At 37.6% G+C, this 15,479-nt stretch overlaps 3 long non-coding RNA genes across 3 annotated transcripts in view; all 3 read right to left on the bottom strand.

Annotated features, from left to right (window-relative positions):
* Positions 1-15,479, bottom strand: part of LOC306996665 — a 37,619-nt gene that overhangs the window by 8,761 nt on the left and 13,379 nt on the right. The window lies entirely within an intron of this gene.
* LOC306997162 lies at positions 54-2,012 on the bottom strand. The gene is made up of 5 exons (XR_013797285.1): positions 1,872-2,012; positions 1,726-1,767; positions 1,566-1,631; positions 1,034-1,200; positions 54-87 (listed from the first exon to the last, which is right to left on the bottom strand). It is a non-coding gene; the product is annotated as an uncharacterized lncRNA (long non-coding RNA).
* On the bottom strand, positions 4,760-14,149 carry LOC306996666. The gene is made up of 3 exons (XR_013797143.1): positions 14,062-14,149; positions 4,986-5,181; positions 4,760-4,885 (listed from the first exon to the last, which is right to left on the bottom strand). It is a non-coding gene; the product is annotated as an uncharacterized lncRNA (long non-coding RNA).

Genomic DNA, 15,479 nt, shown 5'->3' on the forward strand with positions numbered 1-15,479 from the left:
AAGTTAATGTGTAAATATATACCTGTCCAGCACTTTGTGGGTGCAGTCCTTTACGTCTTTCCCCCCCACTCTTGCCAGCTGACAAACCTATAATTAAAAAACACATGCAAATATATTAAGGGTAAAAAGCTGAGAACATGTCAAAAATCCAATAAGGCAATACAAAAGACAAACAAGAACGGTGTAGATCCAGGACAACGACGTGTGACGACATATAACAAGGACTCAGTGAAAGACACCAAACAGGCAGGGTATTTAAACACACAGAAACTAACAATCATGATGGGGAACAGCTGGGTGCAATGAACAGTGATGAGAGCAGACAAGGATTGTGGGGAATGTAGTTCGTAATGTGACAGACACCGTGGGGGAAAAGGACCTCTAGTGGACACCAGGGAACATGAACCAGACACTGTGACAGAACATTGTACGGATAGAAAAAACTAAGTTCAACCAGTGGGGTCCAGTTGTTTGCTGCCCTGAAAAACAGTGTCAATTTTGACAATTATATACATATAACTGAGTGTATAGTCTTGAAATAATTGAAAGATTTGTTTAACGCAAATATCACATATTTTCCACATAAATATCACATTGTAACAGCAGGTAAAATACAAAATGCAGATATAATTTGCTGGATCGATATTGAAATGTATCAATACATAAGATATCTGCTGTATTACTGTGTTGCATATATCTTCTGGCATAAAATGAGACTGCAGGGTGTGTCTCCTTATAACAAAATTAACACGCCTAATCTTTCGGAACCATATCACCCTGACTGAATTGCAGCTTGGCACAACAAAAACTCCTGCTTTTCGGATGTTGCCATTTCTGATATTTTAACATTCCAACATTTTAATTAAAATACACTACAATTTGATCAGAAATAAGAATTTTATTATAATAAGCAATACTTAAGTTACCTAAGACATGACCTACCGCTGCAGATGTGTACTGAAGTGAAAAGTGGAAATGATTAGACCTGTTTTCCAGTTAGAACGTTTGGCATTAGAGGTTGAAAACTTCTTACCAATGTTTCAAATTTGTTTTTATCCAGAAGAGAAGCCTCCTCCCTCTCGAACTCTTCCAAGGTGTCAATCTTTCTAATCTGAATCCTTGAGTTAGGTACGCTCCTCTGGAGTTTTTTGACCTCATCAGTGAGAGTCACCAGTTTTGTAAGCACTATTTTCTGGAATTCTGGCAATAATGGGAAATTAAGAAAAAAATAATTACTCACTATAATCATGGTTCTCTGGTAACAGCAAGGCATTCCAGCCTTTCAGTAAAAGAGTGCTCTCTAGCAATCCCAGAAAAATGAATGACTATTAAATTAGTTACATAACACTTTATTTAACAGGGAAACTTTAACCCTATATTTGACAAATCAGTTTTTATTAAAGAACAATTTTATTAAGAGATGGATCTAGACTAAATGTCATAAATGCCAAAGCAAAAAGATGAAAACCTGAAGTCTGATTTACCAAACAGTTACAAAGAGAATGCAATGTTATAATACATAAGTAATTAGTCTGGGTGTCACATGTAAATATTATTGTACTTACTCGCTTCTGACAGGGGGAATGTGGTTGGCACATCCCTATTATAATTGGACTTTGCATGTGAAAGACCTAAGCAGGAAAGAAAAAAGTGTGTGAAGCGATCAATATATTTAGAACATTTGTACAATGTGCCTCATTGAGTGATACAACCAATGACATTCACCATCTATGGACCTGCTTTCCACAGTCTGGGACCTGGGTACACCTGAGAAACCCAAACACCAACATTAGTCAGTCCAGTAGCAATAGTATTCTTCATGCTAATTTGATATTCAATAAGACAAGCCAAATGTAACTGGCAATACTCACGACTACTTGAACTGTCCCAGCCCACGGACCTGGATGAACCTGTGCAACCCAAATGTAGCCATTGTCAATAGTGCTAATTACCTATGCTGACTTGATATTCAATAAGACAAACCAACTGCGCCTGGCTATACTTACAACTACTTGAACTGTCCTGGCCCACAGACCTGGACCTGGACCTGGACGAATCTGTGTAACCCAAAACTGAAACATCAGTTTGTCATGATCAATTAGTAACCTGCATGCTGATTTCATAATCTGAAAATGAAAAGTTAAACTCACGACTAGTTGACCTGTCGCGGGCCGCAGACCTGGGTGTACCTAAGCAATGCAGAGCAGAAACATCAGTCAGTCATTATCAATACTCCAAGTGACCTGCCTGCAAAATTCAGCAATGAAAGGCTACTCACGACTAGTTGGCATGTCGCGGCCCGCAGACCTGGGTGAACCTAAGCAATGCAGAGCAGAAACATCAGTCAGTCATTATCAATACTCCAAGTGACCTGCCTGCAAAATTCAGCAATGAAAGGCTACTCACGACTAGTTGGCATGTCGCGGCCCGCAGACCTGGGTGTACCTAAGCAATGCAGAGCAGAAACATTAGTCACTCGTTATCAATGGTGTTAGTTACCTGCATGCTGATTTGATAATCTGAAAATGAAAAGTTAAACTCACGACTAGTTGACCTGTCGCGGCCCGCAGACCTGGGTGTACCTAAGCAATGCAGAGCAGAAACATCAGTCAGTCATTATCAATACTCCAAGTGACCTGCCTGCAAAATTCAGCAATGAAAGGCTACTCACGACTAGTTGACCTGTCGTGGCCCGCAGACCTGGCTGTACCTAAGCAATGCAGAGCAGAAACATCAGTCACTCGTTATCAATGGTGTTAGTTACCTGCATGCGGATTTTAAAAATCTAAAAATGAAAAGTTATACTCACCACTAGTTGACCTGTCACGGCCCGCAGACCCGGGTGAACCTAAACAAACCAAATCGAAAATGTCAGTTAGTCATGATCAGTAGTAGGGCTGTACAATTAACCCTCTGGGGTCGGCAATCACGCCGGCGTGATTTGTGCGATTTTTTTTTCACATATCAGCTGAATGGACTTAAAATACTCCGTCATTTATGGTCATACAGACTTAATAAATATGAAAAAAGAATCTGTGAGATGTCTACTTTTGTATGTGTCCACTTACAATCAAAACAAAACGTTGTGCTTTTGTAAAATAAAGAAAAAAAACAGGGTGTGCTTTCTGCCTCTCCGTCTCGTGCACTTTTTTTTCTTGAGCACGTCTCTAAACAAACAAAACTCACCGAATACTTGTCGCACATTTATGAGCTCTATATCTTTAAACATTTAAGTGTAAACATATAAAAAGTAAACTGACCACCAGGGCAGTTGGAACGAATTCTTAAAGTCAAATATAATTTGAATAGTAAAGAAAAATACTATTTGAATCCTAAAATTACAAAATGCTTTTCTCACGTCACGTTTTATGAACAAGTCAATTCAAGTTAGCGAGAGTGAGAAACACAAGGTAATGTGAGGTCTTTAGATTACTGAGCTAACGTTAAGTACCGAATAACGTTAGTACAGGGAAGAGTGACAGGCTGCGGCTGAGAATGGGAAATAGCTTTAACAATAACTTTAAAATCGTCATCCACCGAGCCAAAATGTTTGTTATCATTAGTCAGCAAATTATTTTTTCCTCACTACATTGCGAGTTAAAGAAGTTTAGCTGGGAGCTTCATGGAGACAGCTAAAGTTAAGGTAAGCTGCTCTACAGCTGTCAGAGTTGGCTTCGACTTCATATATTACCTTCTAATAGCTGATTCTCATTAACATCACAATCAGCAAGAAATAGGTTGCGTATTAACTCACTATAATGGTAGTGACAGCACTGCTTGGCTTAATTAGCAATGCCGTTAGCATCGTGGCTAACACTATTGTTAGTTTATGACAAATCTTTTCAGCTGTGCTTTCGAACATGCTGTAATTGTGCTAACCGAGCACCATTAGCCCTTACAAGAGAGCTGCTTCAATACACTTAGATAATGTTTCATTACGGGGTTGACAATGCATAATAGTGAAGTACAGGCTGCATTTGAGCATTAAATATTTGAATATTAAAAGAAAAATGAAATTTGAATGGTATTAAATAGGAAGATTGACAGCTCTACTCACCACTATTTGATCTGTCGCGGCCCACTGACAACAAAGATAGACAGTTTAATACAAATACTTAAAATATGAATCTGGTTAAAATGTGCATGGTCATCTTAGCAACAACTCACCATTCTTTGACTTTTTGATTGGTGGGGTGGGAAAGACTGGAATCATAGGACTGGCATCTTATCAGTAAATAAGGGGTATAAAAAAATTGACATGCAGTTTACTTAATTGTGTATTGAGCACAGGCAACGTTTCAATACAAGAAGATTGACAGCTCTACTCACCACTATTTGATCTGTCGCGGCCCACTGACAACAAAGACAGACATAGTTTAATACAAATACTTAACTTAAAATTTGAATCTGGTTAAAATGCGCATGGTCATCTTAGCAACAACTCACCATTCTTTGACTTTTTGATTGGTGGGGTGGGAAAGACCGAAATTATAGGACTGGCATCTTATCAGTAAATAAGGGGTATAAAAAAAATTAACATATAATTTACTTCATTTTTTACTGAGCACAGGCAACATTTCAATACACATTAAAGTAATGCCACAATAAACATTTCTGTACCTCCTTTCCTCTCTTTTTCTTTTTCCTCCCCCTCAGCAGACGCCTCAGACAGGTCCGATCCTTTTAATATTAAAAAACACGTTACAATTGTAACATGAGTTTGCATGGTTTCACTATTCAACCAATGATGGGGACATACCTTCAACAAAATCTTCAAAACTTTTTGTTTTTTTCATCCTCTTTTTCACTACAACCTCTTCATCTTCATCTTCACATTGTTCAGCATGGCTGGTTTGATCATACTCCTCACACTCATGGTGACTTTCTGCAAAGACAGCATGCATGTCATCAAAGCTTATATCAATGTATAGTCCACATTACTTCTCACATTTGTTTTACCGTTGTATCAAAATATAAGAGGTTACCTGAGGTAAATTTCACTTTCAACAATGGGAAAGTTTCCCAGTCCTCCTTAGGAGCCACATGGTTGTCAAAACAATATTTTGCCCTCGTCTTTGGCCATCGAAGGGTTTTTTCAGCTACATTAACCCAGGCATCAGGGATGGTCCCCTCCATTTCCTTCCCATTTTCATTCCAAACGGCTCTGACGAAAAGCATAACCTGCAACAAAAATGAATATAATAAATAAATGTATATATATATATATATATATATATATATATACATTAGTGCTGCACAATCATATGATCAACCGATCATTATTGTGAGAGAATGAGGCGCGAGATCCGCGTCTCTGTCAGCAGTGGCTGGTCTTAAAGAGACAGTAGCCACTAATTATCTTGGTCAGTAAAATTAATCAAAGAACAAAGAGAACAGTGAACATTACTCACTGCTCTTGGCTAAAGAACTTTTGTAGCTTTAATAAGGATTTGTCTATATTTCATTTATAATTTATGCAGTGCAGGCTGTTGTATAACTTTATTCAATGTCGGTACATGTCCAAGGAAAGGCCTACCAGTTAGACAGTAAGGGCACAGGTAAATATGACATCTCTTTTTTACTGTTGTACTATTGAGACAAATAACAAGCCTGCAGTAATGTAAAGATGTCAATATTGAATTTAAAAATATATATTATTTCAATTTGAAAACTCTGTGCATTTAGTTGTTGCATGTTTCTAGATTTCAGCATTATCACTAATCTGTGTGTGCATTTTACTTGAGAACCAAGCAAGTTGACTCATGAAACCATTTGTTTATAATATCACAATCGCATATCGCAATATTGACAATATGACATTTTTCCCAAATCGTGCAGCCCTATATATACATACCCAACGTACTTTATGTCTTGCCAATCTTCATCATGAATGTTCAATGCCATGCAGCAGAGGAATCATGACAGAGCCATTGTTGAAAGGTAGACAGGCTACTTTTCGACCAAGGTCTTTTTCCTTGACTTCTTTTCTTCGAAATCTACGGCCATTCCCTATGTAAGCAATGTTCAAGAGCTTTGACGGACATGGTGTGTCAAACAGGTTGACAGTGTGTCTCTGTTTTACCACATCGCAAACAACTGTCCCATCTCCCTTCCTCTCTTGAACAAAAGCAAAGCTCTCATCTTCCAGAAGGAAGCAGCTGTCTCTCCTTTTTGATGAAATGTACATTTGGGGCTTCGCTTTAGGCTGTGCACTGGAATTCCCCTGGGCATGTTCGATTTCGACCAGGCGTTTGGACACCTGCGCTAATGGATTTTGGCCAGTCCTGACCAATCTTTTGATCTGCTGCAAATAGTTCTCATATGGAAAGCAACATATGTCATTTAAAGAGCACCTGAAACGAGAGACATCTTCATGGATGTGTAACAGGGCATGCACATTGTACACCGTAAATGTTTTTCCATAGAGTGCAGGGCAGCTAGACACAAAGTGCCTCATCAGTTCAGCAGAAAAATCCAAATAGGCAGCTCTTGTCCTGTCATCTGAGTCCAGCATGATGGATACTGCCACGGTAAATGTCACAAAATGATCATAGAGCTGTGAGGAGACAGTATTTTTGAGTACTATGGGTCCCGTGTAAAGAAGAAACTGACGGAACTCTGTGGCTTTCCACCTGTCCAACTCCTGAAGGCCACGGGGCTGTCTCGCAAACTCACTGGGCATCTGGCCTCGTAGCATGTTTAGTTTTTGTGAGATTTCCATTTTCTGTCTCACAGAGATCCTACACAGTTTTGGGCCTCTAGTCAGATACACCAACAGCCGCCTAACAACACCCAAGCAAATCGTATGCATATAATCTAAAACAAAGGCACTGACACAGGGAATCCCAGCAGCTATTAAAGGGCTAGACCCATTTTGATGGCGGGAATACTCTAACTGACTAAATGCTTCATCTGTGCGCAAGGTGGATGTCAGCTGATTAAAGACAACTCTTCTTTCAACATACTGTCCTTTCACTTGGCACCTCTCACAACTGTCATATGCAGTATGACCTTTAATGCATTTTAAATATGCTCTTGCCGGTGCATCACATACAAAGGTACGAACATTTACGGCATATTTTTTCTCACGAAACACCAGGCCATTCTGTTGGAGATTATTGAACTCCTCCAAAAAGTCATGGAGATATTCATCAAGGGGCTCAGGCTTGCTTTCCCCGCAGTATAATGCCACAATAAATGGACTGAAATTGCTAAATTTCACCAGTATTGGCCAGAACTGGACTTTACTACTTTTAAAGATTGGTAGTCCATCAATGTTGACATCCAAACTGACCGTACTGTGTTGTTGTCTGAAAGCATCATTTTGACACAGTACACGGGAAATGCCACCCTCCAAGCCATAGTATATATACTGGCCATTGCATTTTGAATGGCTGTCAATGACTTGAGGAGTGGCTAGTAATGTGCGTGCATCTTTGGGGAGTACATGTCCATGATCCCTTAGAATCTGCAATAATTCATTTAGGGACCTATTAGTAATTTGGTGTCTTGTACTCCACTCTCGCAAGTCATCACCTAGGTTTCTAACTTGGACCTCTGGTTCGGGATTCAAAATCTCCACATCTGAGTCACACATTCCGATGTCAGTGTCAAAGTCTGAACCATCAGTGGTCACACTGGTGCTGTGGTCATCAGTATTGCTTCCACCATCATCATTGGTTGTTTCCTCTCTATCATTTGTCGTCACTGCGTTGTCGATTGTCACCGCATTGTCATCGTCAGACTGGAGAAGTTCATTGATGTCTGCTTTACGTTTTCTCCACATTCTTAAATAAGCCATCTGTAACCCTTAAGTTGAAAGTGTCAAAACAAAATCCAGTAATATTAAATATAGGGCAGGACAATAATTCGATATCAATATGTATCGCGATATAATTTTTTTCAATAACGGTGATATGATTTTTAAACACATTTACGATATTTCGATATACATTGCAGGCATGGGCTACGTTTACGTTTTCATTTTTACTGCGTGATAAATATAAGCAGCACGGCACAACGGTTAATATGTTCATTGCCTCCAAATTGACCGTTCGCAAAGACCCGCCCCTTTAGTTACTGTTGCTATGTCCAACAAGCTACACCGCTCTCTCACGCCACACTGTTCTCACTCAGTGAAAAATACATAGCGGAGCAGAGAGCACACTGACATTGCGGAGCAGAAAGCGCGCCGACAGATAGGACAGAACAGGTTACTTTAGATGTGAAACAAACTTAGATGTCTCAACTTTCAAATTTGGCAATTTTGTCAAGAAATGTAAACAATAAATACAGTCTTTAATGTGTCTGACAGATCGCTGTAGAGCATCAGTTAAAGCCTATCGAGTTCTCTTTCGGTCTTGAACAAACCATAACACACACAAATTATGCCAAAATGTCCGTTTTGTTGAGTGTCCTTATAAGAGCAGTCTTAAATGATTTAAATAAAGTCTAAAATAGAGATTTGTGAGAAAATGGGACGCGTGTCATATCGCGTCTCTGTCAGCAGCGACCGGTCTTAAAGTGTCATTAATGTTAAAGGTCCCGTTCTTCGTGATTCCATTTTTTAAACTTTAGCGAGTGTGTAATGTTGCTGTTAGAGCATAAATATACCTGTAAAATTATAAAGCTCAAAGTTCAATGCCAAGCGAGATATTTGATTTTACAGAAGTCCCCTTTCAAAGCCTACAGCGAACGGCCGGTTTGGACTATATCCTCTACTTCCTGCTTTAATGACGTCACTAGAACAGTTTGACTAACCTCCGCACACATACACAAAAAATGTATTAGTATTGCACACTGCAAACACAATCAAAGCTTCAAAAACACACGAAAAACGGGACCTTTAATCAAAGAACAAAGGTAAGAGAGTAAATGACTCACTCAGACCCGGCCCCAGGAGGATTATTATACAGGTAGCCTAAAAATTATGAATGCACTCCGTTCTTTTAACACATCTCCGGCGAACGGCTTCTTCACGCAAAAGAAAAACTCTTCATGAAGCGCAGTGAAATTTAGCGACAAATTTGGCGTTTCCTGATGGATAGAGGTTGTTCGTTAACTTCATTATATATGTGCAATTAGGGGTGTGCGATATTACGATTTTTGATCGTGGACGATTAAAATGTCTCCACGATCTGCTTTTGAAGAAATATCGTAGGATCGTGCATTTGATCAGTTTGCATTTCTGGCGCCTCCGTCTCAACATACTGTACAGCGCGACGTATATCCACATGAAATGCAGAGGAACGGGACACTAGTTCATAAAAATTAATTATTTGCATGTGCTTTAAAGCCTTGCCGGTTAAACATGTAATTCGCTGCTGATGCGCTGTTCTAACGGGCGCTTTTCTGAGCGCAATACACCCGACGCGCACATGCACTAAAAGCCTGTCTAACAGCGCCTGATTACTGGGCTAAGTTATCTTTCGAGTCTTATTGCGCTAATACTGTCAAATACACTCAAGGTTTACATAAACAAAGTTGGTTATGTCTAAAGTGAAAGAACAATAGAAAAAATGAAGAAAAAAAATCTGCTTGTCAAATGCGTGTAGACTCGTTGCGCGCAGGTCTTAAAGTGACAGTAGCCCTAATAGTAAACATGCTGCCGCTTGTCCTTAAAGGGACAGTTACCCAAAAAAAAAAATTCTGTCATTATTTACTCACTCTCTAATGTTGTTCCAAACCTGTATTAATTTATTTCTTGTGCTGAACACAAAAGAAGATATTTTGAGGAGTGTGTAACCGGGCGGTTGCTGGTCCCCATTGACTACCATTGCAGGAAAAACCTATTATGGAAGTCACTGGGGTACATCAACTGTTTGGTTACCCACATTCTTCCAAATAACTTTTATTTTCAACAGATGAGGGAGACTTAATCGGGTTTAAAACGGCTTGAGAGAATTTAAATTTTTTAATAAAACAACAAAATACAAAGAGCATCTCACTCACTCTTGACTGAGAACTTTAATAGTAGCTTTAATAAGAATCAATGTAAAAGTTATACAGTGAAGTCTATGTTTTATTTTCATATTTGTTCATTTAATTACTTTCTTCAATGCTGTTAAATACACCTGTAGCTGAAAAAATAAAGCAGTTTATTTAATTTGTATATTAAGTTGTGTATGTGTATCTTTGTTAATTTTTTAATAAAGAAAATGACAAAGATTTTTTATCTTCGCCACTTTGGCCTAAATGTCTGCCATTCTTTTTTATTTTATATTTTGTTACCTAAGGCTTTGTTTTTAAATAGGGACATTAGTTTGGCTGTGATGATCAGTCACTTGCAAAATAGTAAAACCAACATGAAAAGGAATCGTGATTTTCCTGAAAAAAATCGTGATATGATATTTTTGCCATATCGCCCACCCCTATGTGCAATTCACACGAGCTCTAAGCGCATATGAGACTGCTGCGAGTAGTCAAACTTTATTAATGAAGCAGAAAATCAGAGGGAATAATTTCTGTAATGTTGGCCGTCACACGGCTTTCATAGTTTTCAGTTACGTGACTGGTGCGGAGACCTGGAGTGTTATTTAAATTTTTTATTTAGTTTTATTCATTTTTTTTTTTTTTTTTTACATCACTCCTCCCACCCGATGAAACCGATATTACCGGTGTTGTCACAAGTCGAGACATTATTAATGGGAGAATATTATCACTAGCCGCGTTTCCATTACAGATTTGCGCAAATGTTTTGCGCTATTATCTAAATATCGATAAAAAACTATTGCGAAATGACGGCGTTTCCATTAACCGATGTTATGCGACTAAAACGTCCTTTTTTCTCTCGCGATAAGTCATTCCAAAAATCTTTTTTTTATATAATATCACAGCCGCATTAGACATTATTATTATTAATGGAAGGAGACGTACGTGTTATCCAAGCATTAATGGCAGGGAAAGACCCTTATATTCCAAACGAAATATAAGGAGTTTCTGGGTGTTTCACCCTCATTTCTGCTCTGAGGTTTTGATTGTGGCATTTCTTTGAAGTTTAGAATCCAGTATTCCTATAGGTTAATTATTGTTTATTTTATGAATTTAATAAAGAACTCTGTCTCCTATTCCAAACGATCCATGTAGGCTACTTTTGTGTCCATTCGTTTTTTCCTTTTTAAACCCGTAATTGAAAAACGAAAAATAAACGGTTGTCTTTTTAAAACGCAAAGTTGAACACCACAATTTTAATTTGAACTGGCTACACCAACTGCTGCGCAAAAAAGTTAATATCGACGAATTTTCAGATGTTTGTTTAATGACTTTTTTCCCCTTTATTAAACATGTAAAATATTCACAAATTAATATGGAAAACATGTTGATTTTACTGGTTTTCTAAGGCCAAATTAGAACCTGGAATTGACATTTTCCCGCAGTGCTGAATAAGAAGAGCCATTAATATTATTAAACTAGCCTATTGTTTTCTAACTCGGCTAAAAACATCTCCGCTGTTAAGCAGATGCGCTTTTAGAGAGAAATGCACCTTTCATACGGATTACTTAATCAGAACAAAATGTATAGCTTTCGATTCGAATTTGTTCGTTTTAAAGTGGTCATTTCAAGCTTTAGCTACATGCTATATGTTTCAGTTCTCGCGCTCCAGTTCAGGGAGATCATGAAAACGCGCCTGATTGTTTTATTTTATTTTACAAAAGCACAACATTTTCTTGTTATTGTTTACACAAATAAAAGTAGTTACAAATAATGTATTATTATTTTCTGTATGACCAGAAATTATAGAGTAGGCTATATTAAGTTGTTTCACTGTTAATAGGAAAATGCAAGTGTTCACGCCCGCGCCTCCGTGCCATAGTGCGCGCTCCACACTCCACACAAACCCTTAGATATGCGTCAAAATATTGTGTTTATTTGTGATAATCTCAGCTCTGTATTATTATTGTCTAACCCGTATTATGAATGACATTTGACGAATTGCTTTGTTCCTTTTTTGGATAAAAGCCTCATCTAAATATGTAGCCTAGTAAATGTTATAATGATGATAATTATTATTATTTGCGTACACGGACCCCAAACACACCGCGTCTTCTAAGTCAGGTGACTGTAAATGCGCAAAAACTGTTTCCATTGCAGTTTTGCGAAATACTCCTTTTTCGAATTGGCTGAAAAACCTCCTCATGCGAGCGTAAAAACTTTTTTGCGATAAACGAGAGTTTTTGCGAAATTGACGTGTTTCCATTGAGCGTATTTTCAATTCGCAATTTCAATTTGCGCAATTTGAAGGGTAATGGAAACGCGGCTACTGTCACATCTCTATTGCTGCCCTCAAATGTTAATCTGAACTAAAATAAACATTTGTTTATAAGTACAAAATATTACATTTCATTGTTTTGTTTTATATGCTCCTATTATAGCTCCATCATTGCTCAAAGTAAAAAATATAATACTTTATGAAGTTAGTTTTAATAAAAAAAAGAATAAAACAAAATCAAGGAAATTTCTCTGGCATTTCTTTCTTTTTGCTGTATTGAAAACGTACAGAACTGTGACACAAGTGTAACGTATTGAACCGAACCGTGAATTTTGTTAACCGTTACACCCCAAGTACTTATTATTAGATACTAGTACTTCTATGGCAAGCCGTTTTTAATCATTTCAACCGACTAGTATCTATTTTCATGCTACTAGTACATTTTTTACTAGTATCTATTCTATTCCATTAAGTAGCCTACTAGTACTTATTCTTTAGGTACTAGTGCTTATTCTTTAGGTACTAGTGCTTATTCTTTAGGTACTAGTGCTTATTCTTTAGGTACTAGTGCTTATTCTTTAGGTACTAGTGCTTATTCTTTAGGTACTAGTGCTTATTCTTTAGGTACTAGTGCTTATTCATTAGGTACTAGTGCTTATTCTTTAGGTACTAGTGCTTATTCTTTAGGTACTAGTGCTTATTCATTAGGTACTAGTGCTTATTCTTTAGGTACTAGTGCTTATTCTTAGGTACTAGTGCTTATTCTTTAGGTACTAGTGCTTATTCTTTAGGTACTAGTGCTTATTCTTTAGGTACTAGTGCTTATTCATTAGGTACTAGTGCTTATTCTTTAGGTACTAGTGCTTATTCTTAGGTACTAGTGCTTATTCTTTAGGTACTAGTGCTTATTCTTTAGGTACTAGTGCTTATTCTTTAGGTACTAGTACTTATTCTTAGGTACTAGTGCTTATTCTTTAGGTACTAGTGCTTATTCTTTAGGTACTAGTGCTTATTCTTAGGTACTAGTGCTTATTCTTTAGGTACTAGTGCTTATTCTTTAGGTACTAGTACTTATTGGTACTAGTGCTTATTCTTTAGGTACTAGTGCTTATTCTTTAGGTACTAGTACTTATTGGTACTAGTGCTTATTCTTTAGGTACTAGTGCTTATTCTTTAGGTACTAGTACTTATTCTTAGGTACTAGTGCTTATTCTTTAGGTACTAGTGCTTATTCTTTAGGTACTAGTACTTATTTTGATAGTGACTAACGTTAACTATTCTTTTGTTACAATTGAACTCCACAGTCACAGTGGCTGTTCTGACTAGTCAAGAATAACCACTAGGTTGGAATAGATACTAGTATAGAAAAACATATGTAACGTTATAGCATGAAAATAGATACTAGTCGGTTTAAATTATTAAATGTTAAAACGGCTTGCCATAGAAAGGTTTGAGGCTGATTGCTGCCAACTAAGCTAGCTTAAGTAGCTAGCACGTCCATTTAGAGGAAAAACATTTAACGTTACCTGGACCAACTGGCACTAACGAAAAAAACTTTATGATAACATTTCGGGAATCACTCACTAATAGTATTACCAATATTATAACATAGTTACTTACAAAGTCCTTGATGCGGACGTCGACTCAAGTGCAAAACGAGACAGCGACACGAGACGAAGACGGCCTTCCTTGGCAACTAAACTAGCTTAAGTAGCTAGCACGTCTATTTAGAGGGAAAAAAAACATTTGAATTACTTAGCTGGACCAACTGGGACTAACGATAAAAACTTTGAGATAACATTTCGGGAATCACTCACTATTAGTATTACCAATATTATAACATAGTTACTTACAAAGTCCTTGATGCGGACGTCGACTCAAGTGCAAAACGAGACGAAGACGGCCTTCCTTGGCAACTAAACTAGCTTAAGTAGCTAGCACGTCTATTTAGAGGGGAAAAAAAAACATTTGAATTACTTAGCTGGACCAACTGGGACTAACGATAAAAACTTTGAGATAACATTTCGGGAATCACTCACTATTAGTATTACCAATATTATAACATAGTTACTTACAAAGTCCTTGATGCGGACGTCGACTCAAGTGCAAAACGAGACGAAGACGGCCTTCCTTGGCAACTAAACTAGCTTAAGTAGCTAGCACGTCTATTTAGAGGGAAAAAAAAACATTTGAATTACCTGGACTAACGATCAAAACTTTGAGATAACATTTCGGGAATCACTCACTATTAGTATTACCAATATTATAACATACTTACGAATTTTTTGATGGGGACGTCAAGTGCAACTCGAGACCGCGACACGAGACGAAGACCTTGGTGCGGAATGCGCGGAGAATGTTGCGCGGCGGACTACAGTCACATATCCGTCCGCCACAGAACCGGAGAAACTTGTATTCCGAGCATGTTTGATCATTTAAAAAAATCTCAGTATCATGTTATAAAAGTTAAAACATTTTTTCAAAATAATGTATACTTGACACAGTCCCTATTATTTATTTTCACTATAAAGGAAGAACTGTTTTTCACAGGGGATCGAGGGATATCACGATCTTCTTGAAACCGGTGTACCCAATAAAACCGCCTTTTCCACCACACTTAAACAAAATAAAAATAACACTTATCCGAAAACCTTCTATGCTTATCACTTTTTTAATATAATTTTACTAAGCAGCATACACATAAAAAAAAAAAATAATAACAGCAAAACAATAAGCTAGCCTATTATAAATTGACAAATTTAACTAAAATTACAAAGGCTGACATTTGGAGGAGTATAGTTGTTATGGGTGAAATTGATTTTATATTTGGGCTTGGTCCCATGTAGCTGAAGGAGTCAAGGTGGTCAGAACAGCTATTTTGGAACCCCGGCCAGGCCTTCAAAGAGCACTGAAGGCCCAATATAAGTGGACATTTCATCACCCTCAAACAAAGACAATGACAAATAAAAAAAATACAATAAATGAATCACTTTTTCTAGAATATAAATATAATTTTATATAAAACTTTAGAATAAATAGTTCATGGACTGGAAGAAATCTGTCCTAGCCATTTTCCCTGTTCCCAAAAATTAATGTGGCTATAACTCACATGTTATCAGTTATTGACAGTTTGGTTTCTTCCTCGCCTTGAGTTTGAGGGATTAGATCTGTCAATTTGTGCCGACCTGCCTGTATCCTATTCACCTTATTCCGCCCCGCCCACTTTTACTTCTGTCCAGTACTTCCGTTGTAAACGAACTTCCGGTTTAGC

This window comes from Phoxinus phoxinus, assembly GCF_949152265.1.
Source record: "Phoxinus phoxinus genome assembly, chromosome: 4".
NCBI lineage: Eukaryota > Metazoa > Chordata > Actinopteri > Cypriniformes > Leuciscidae > Phoxinus > Phoxinus phoxinus.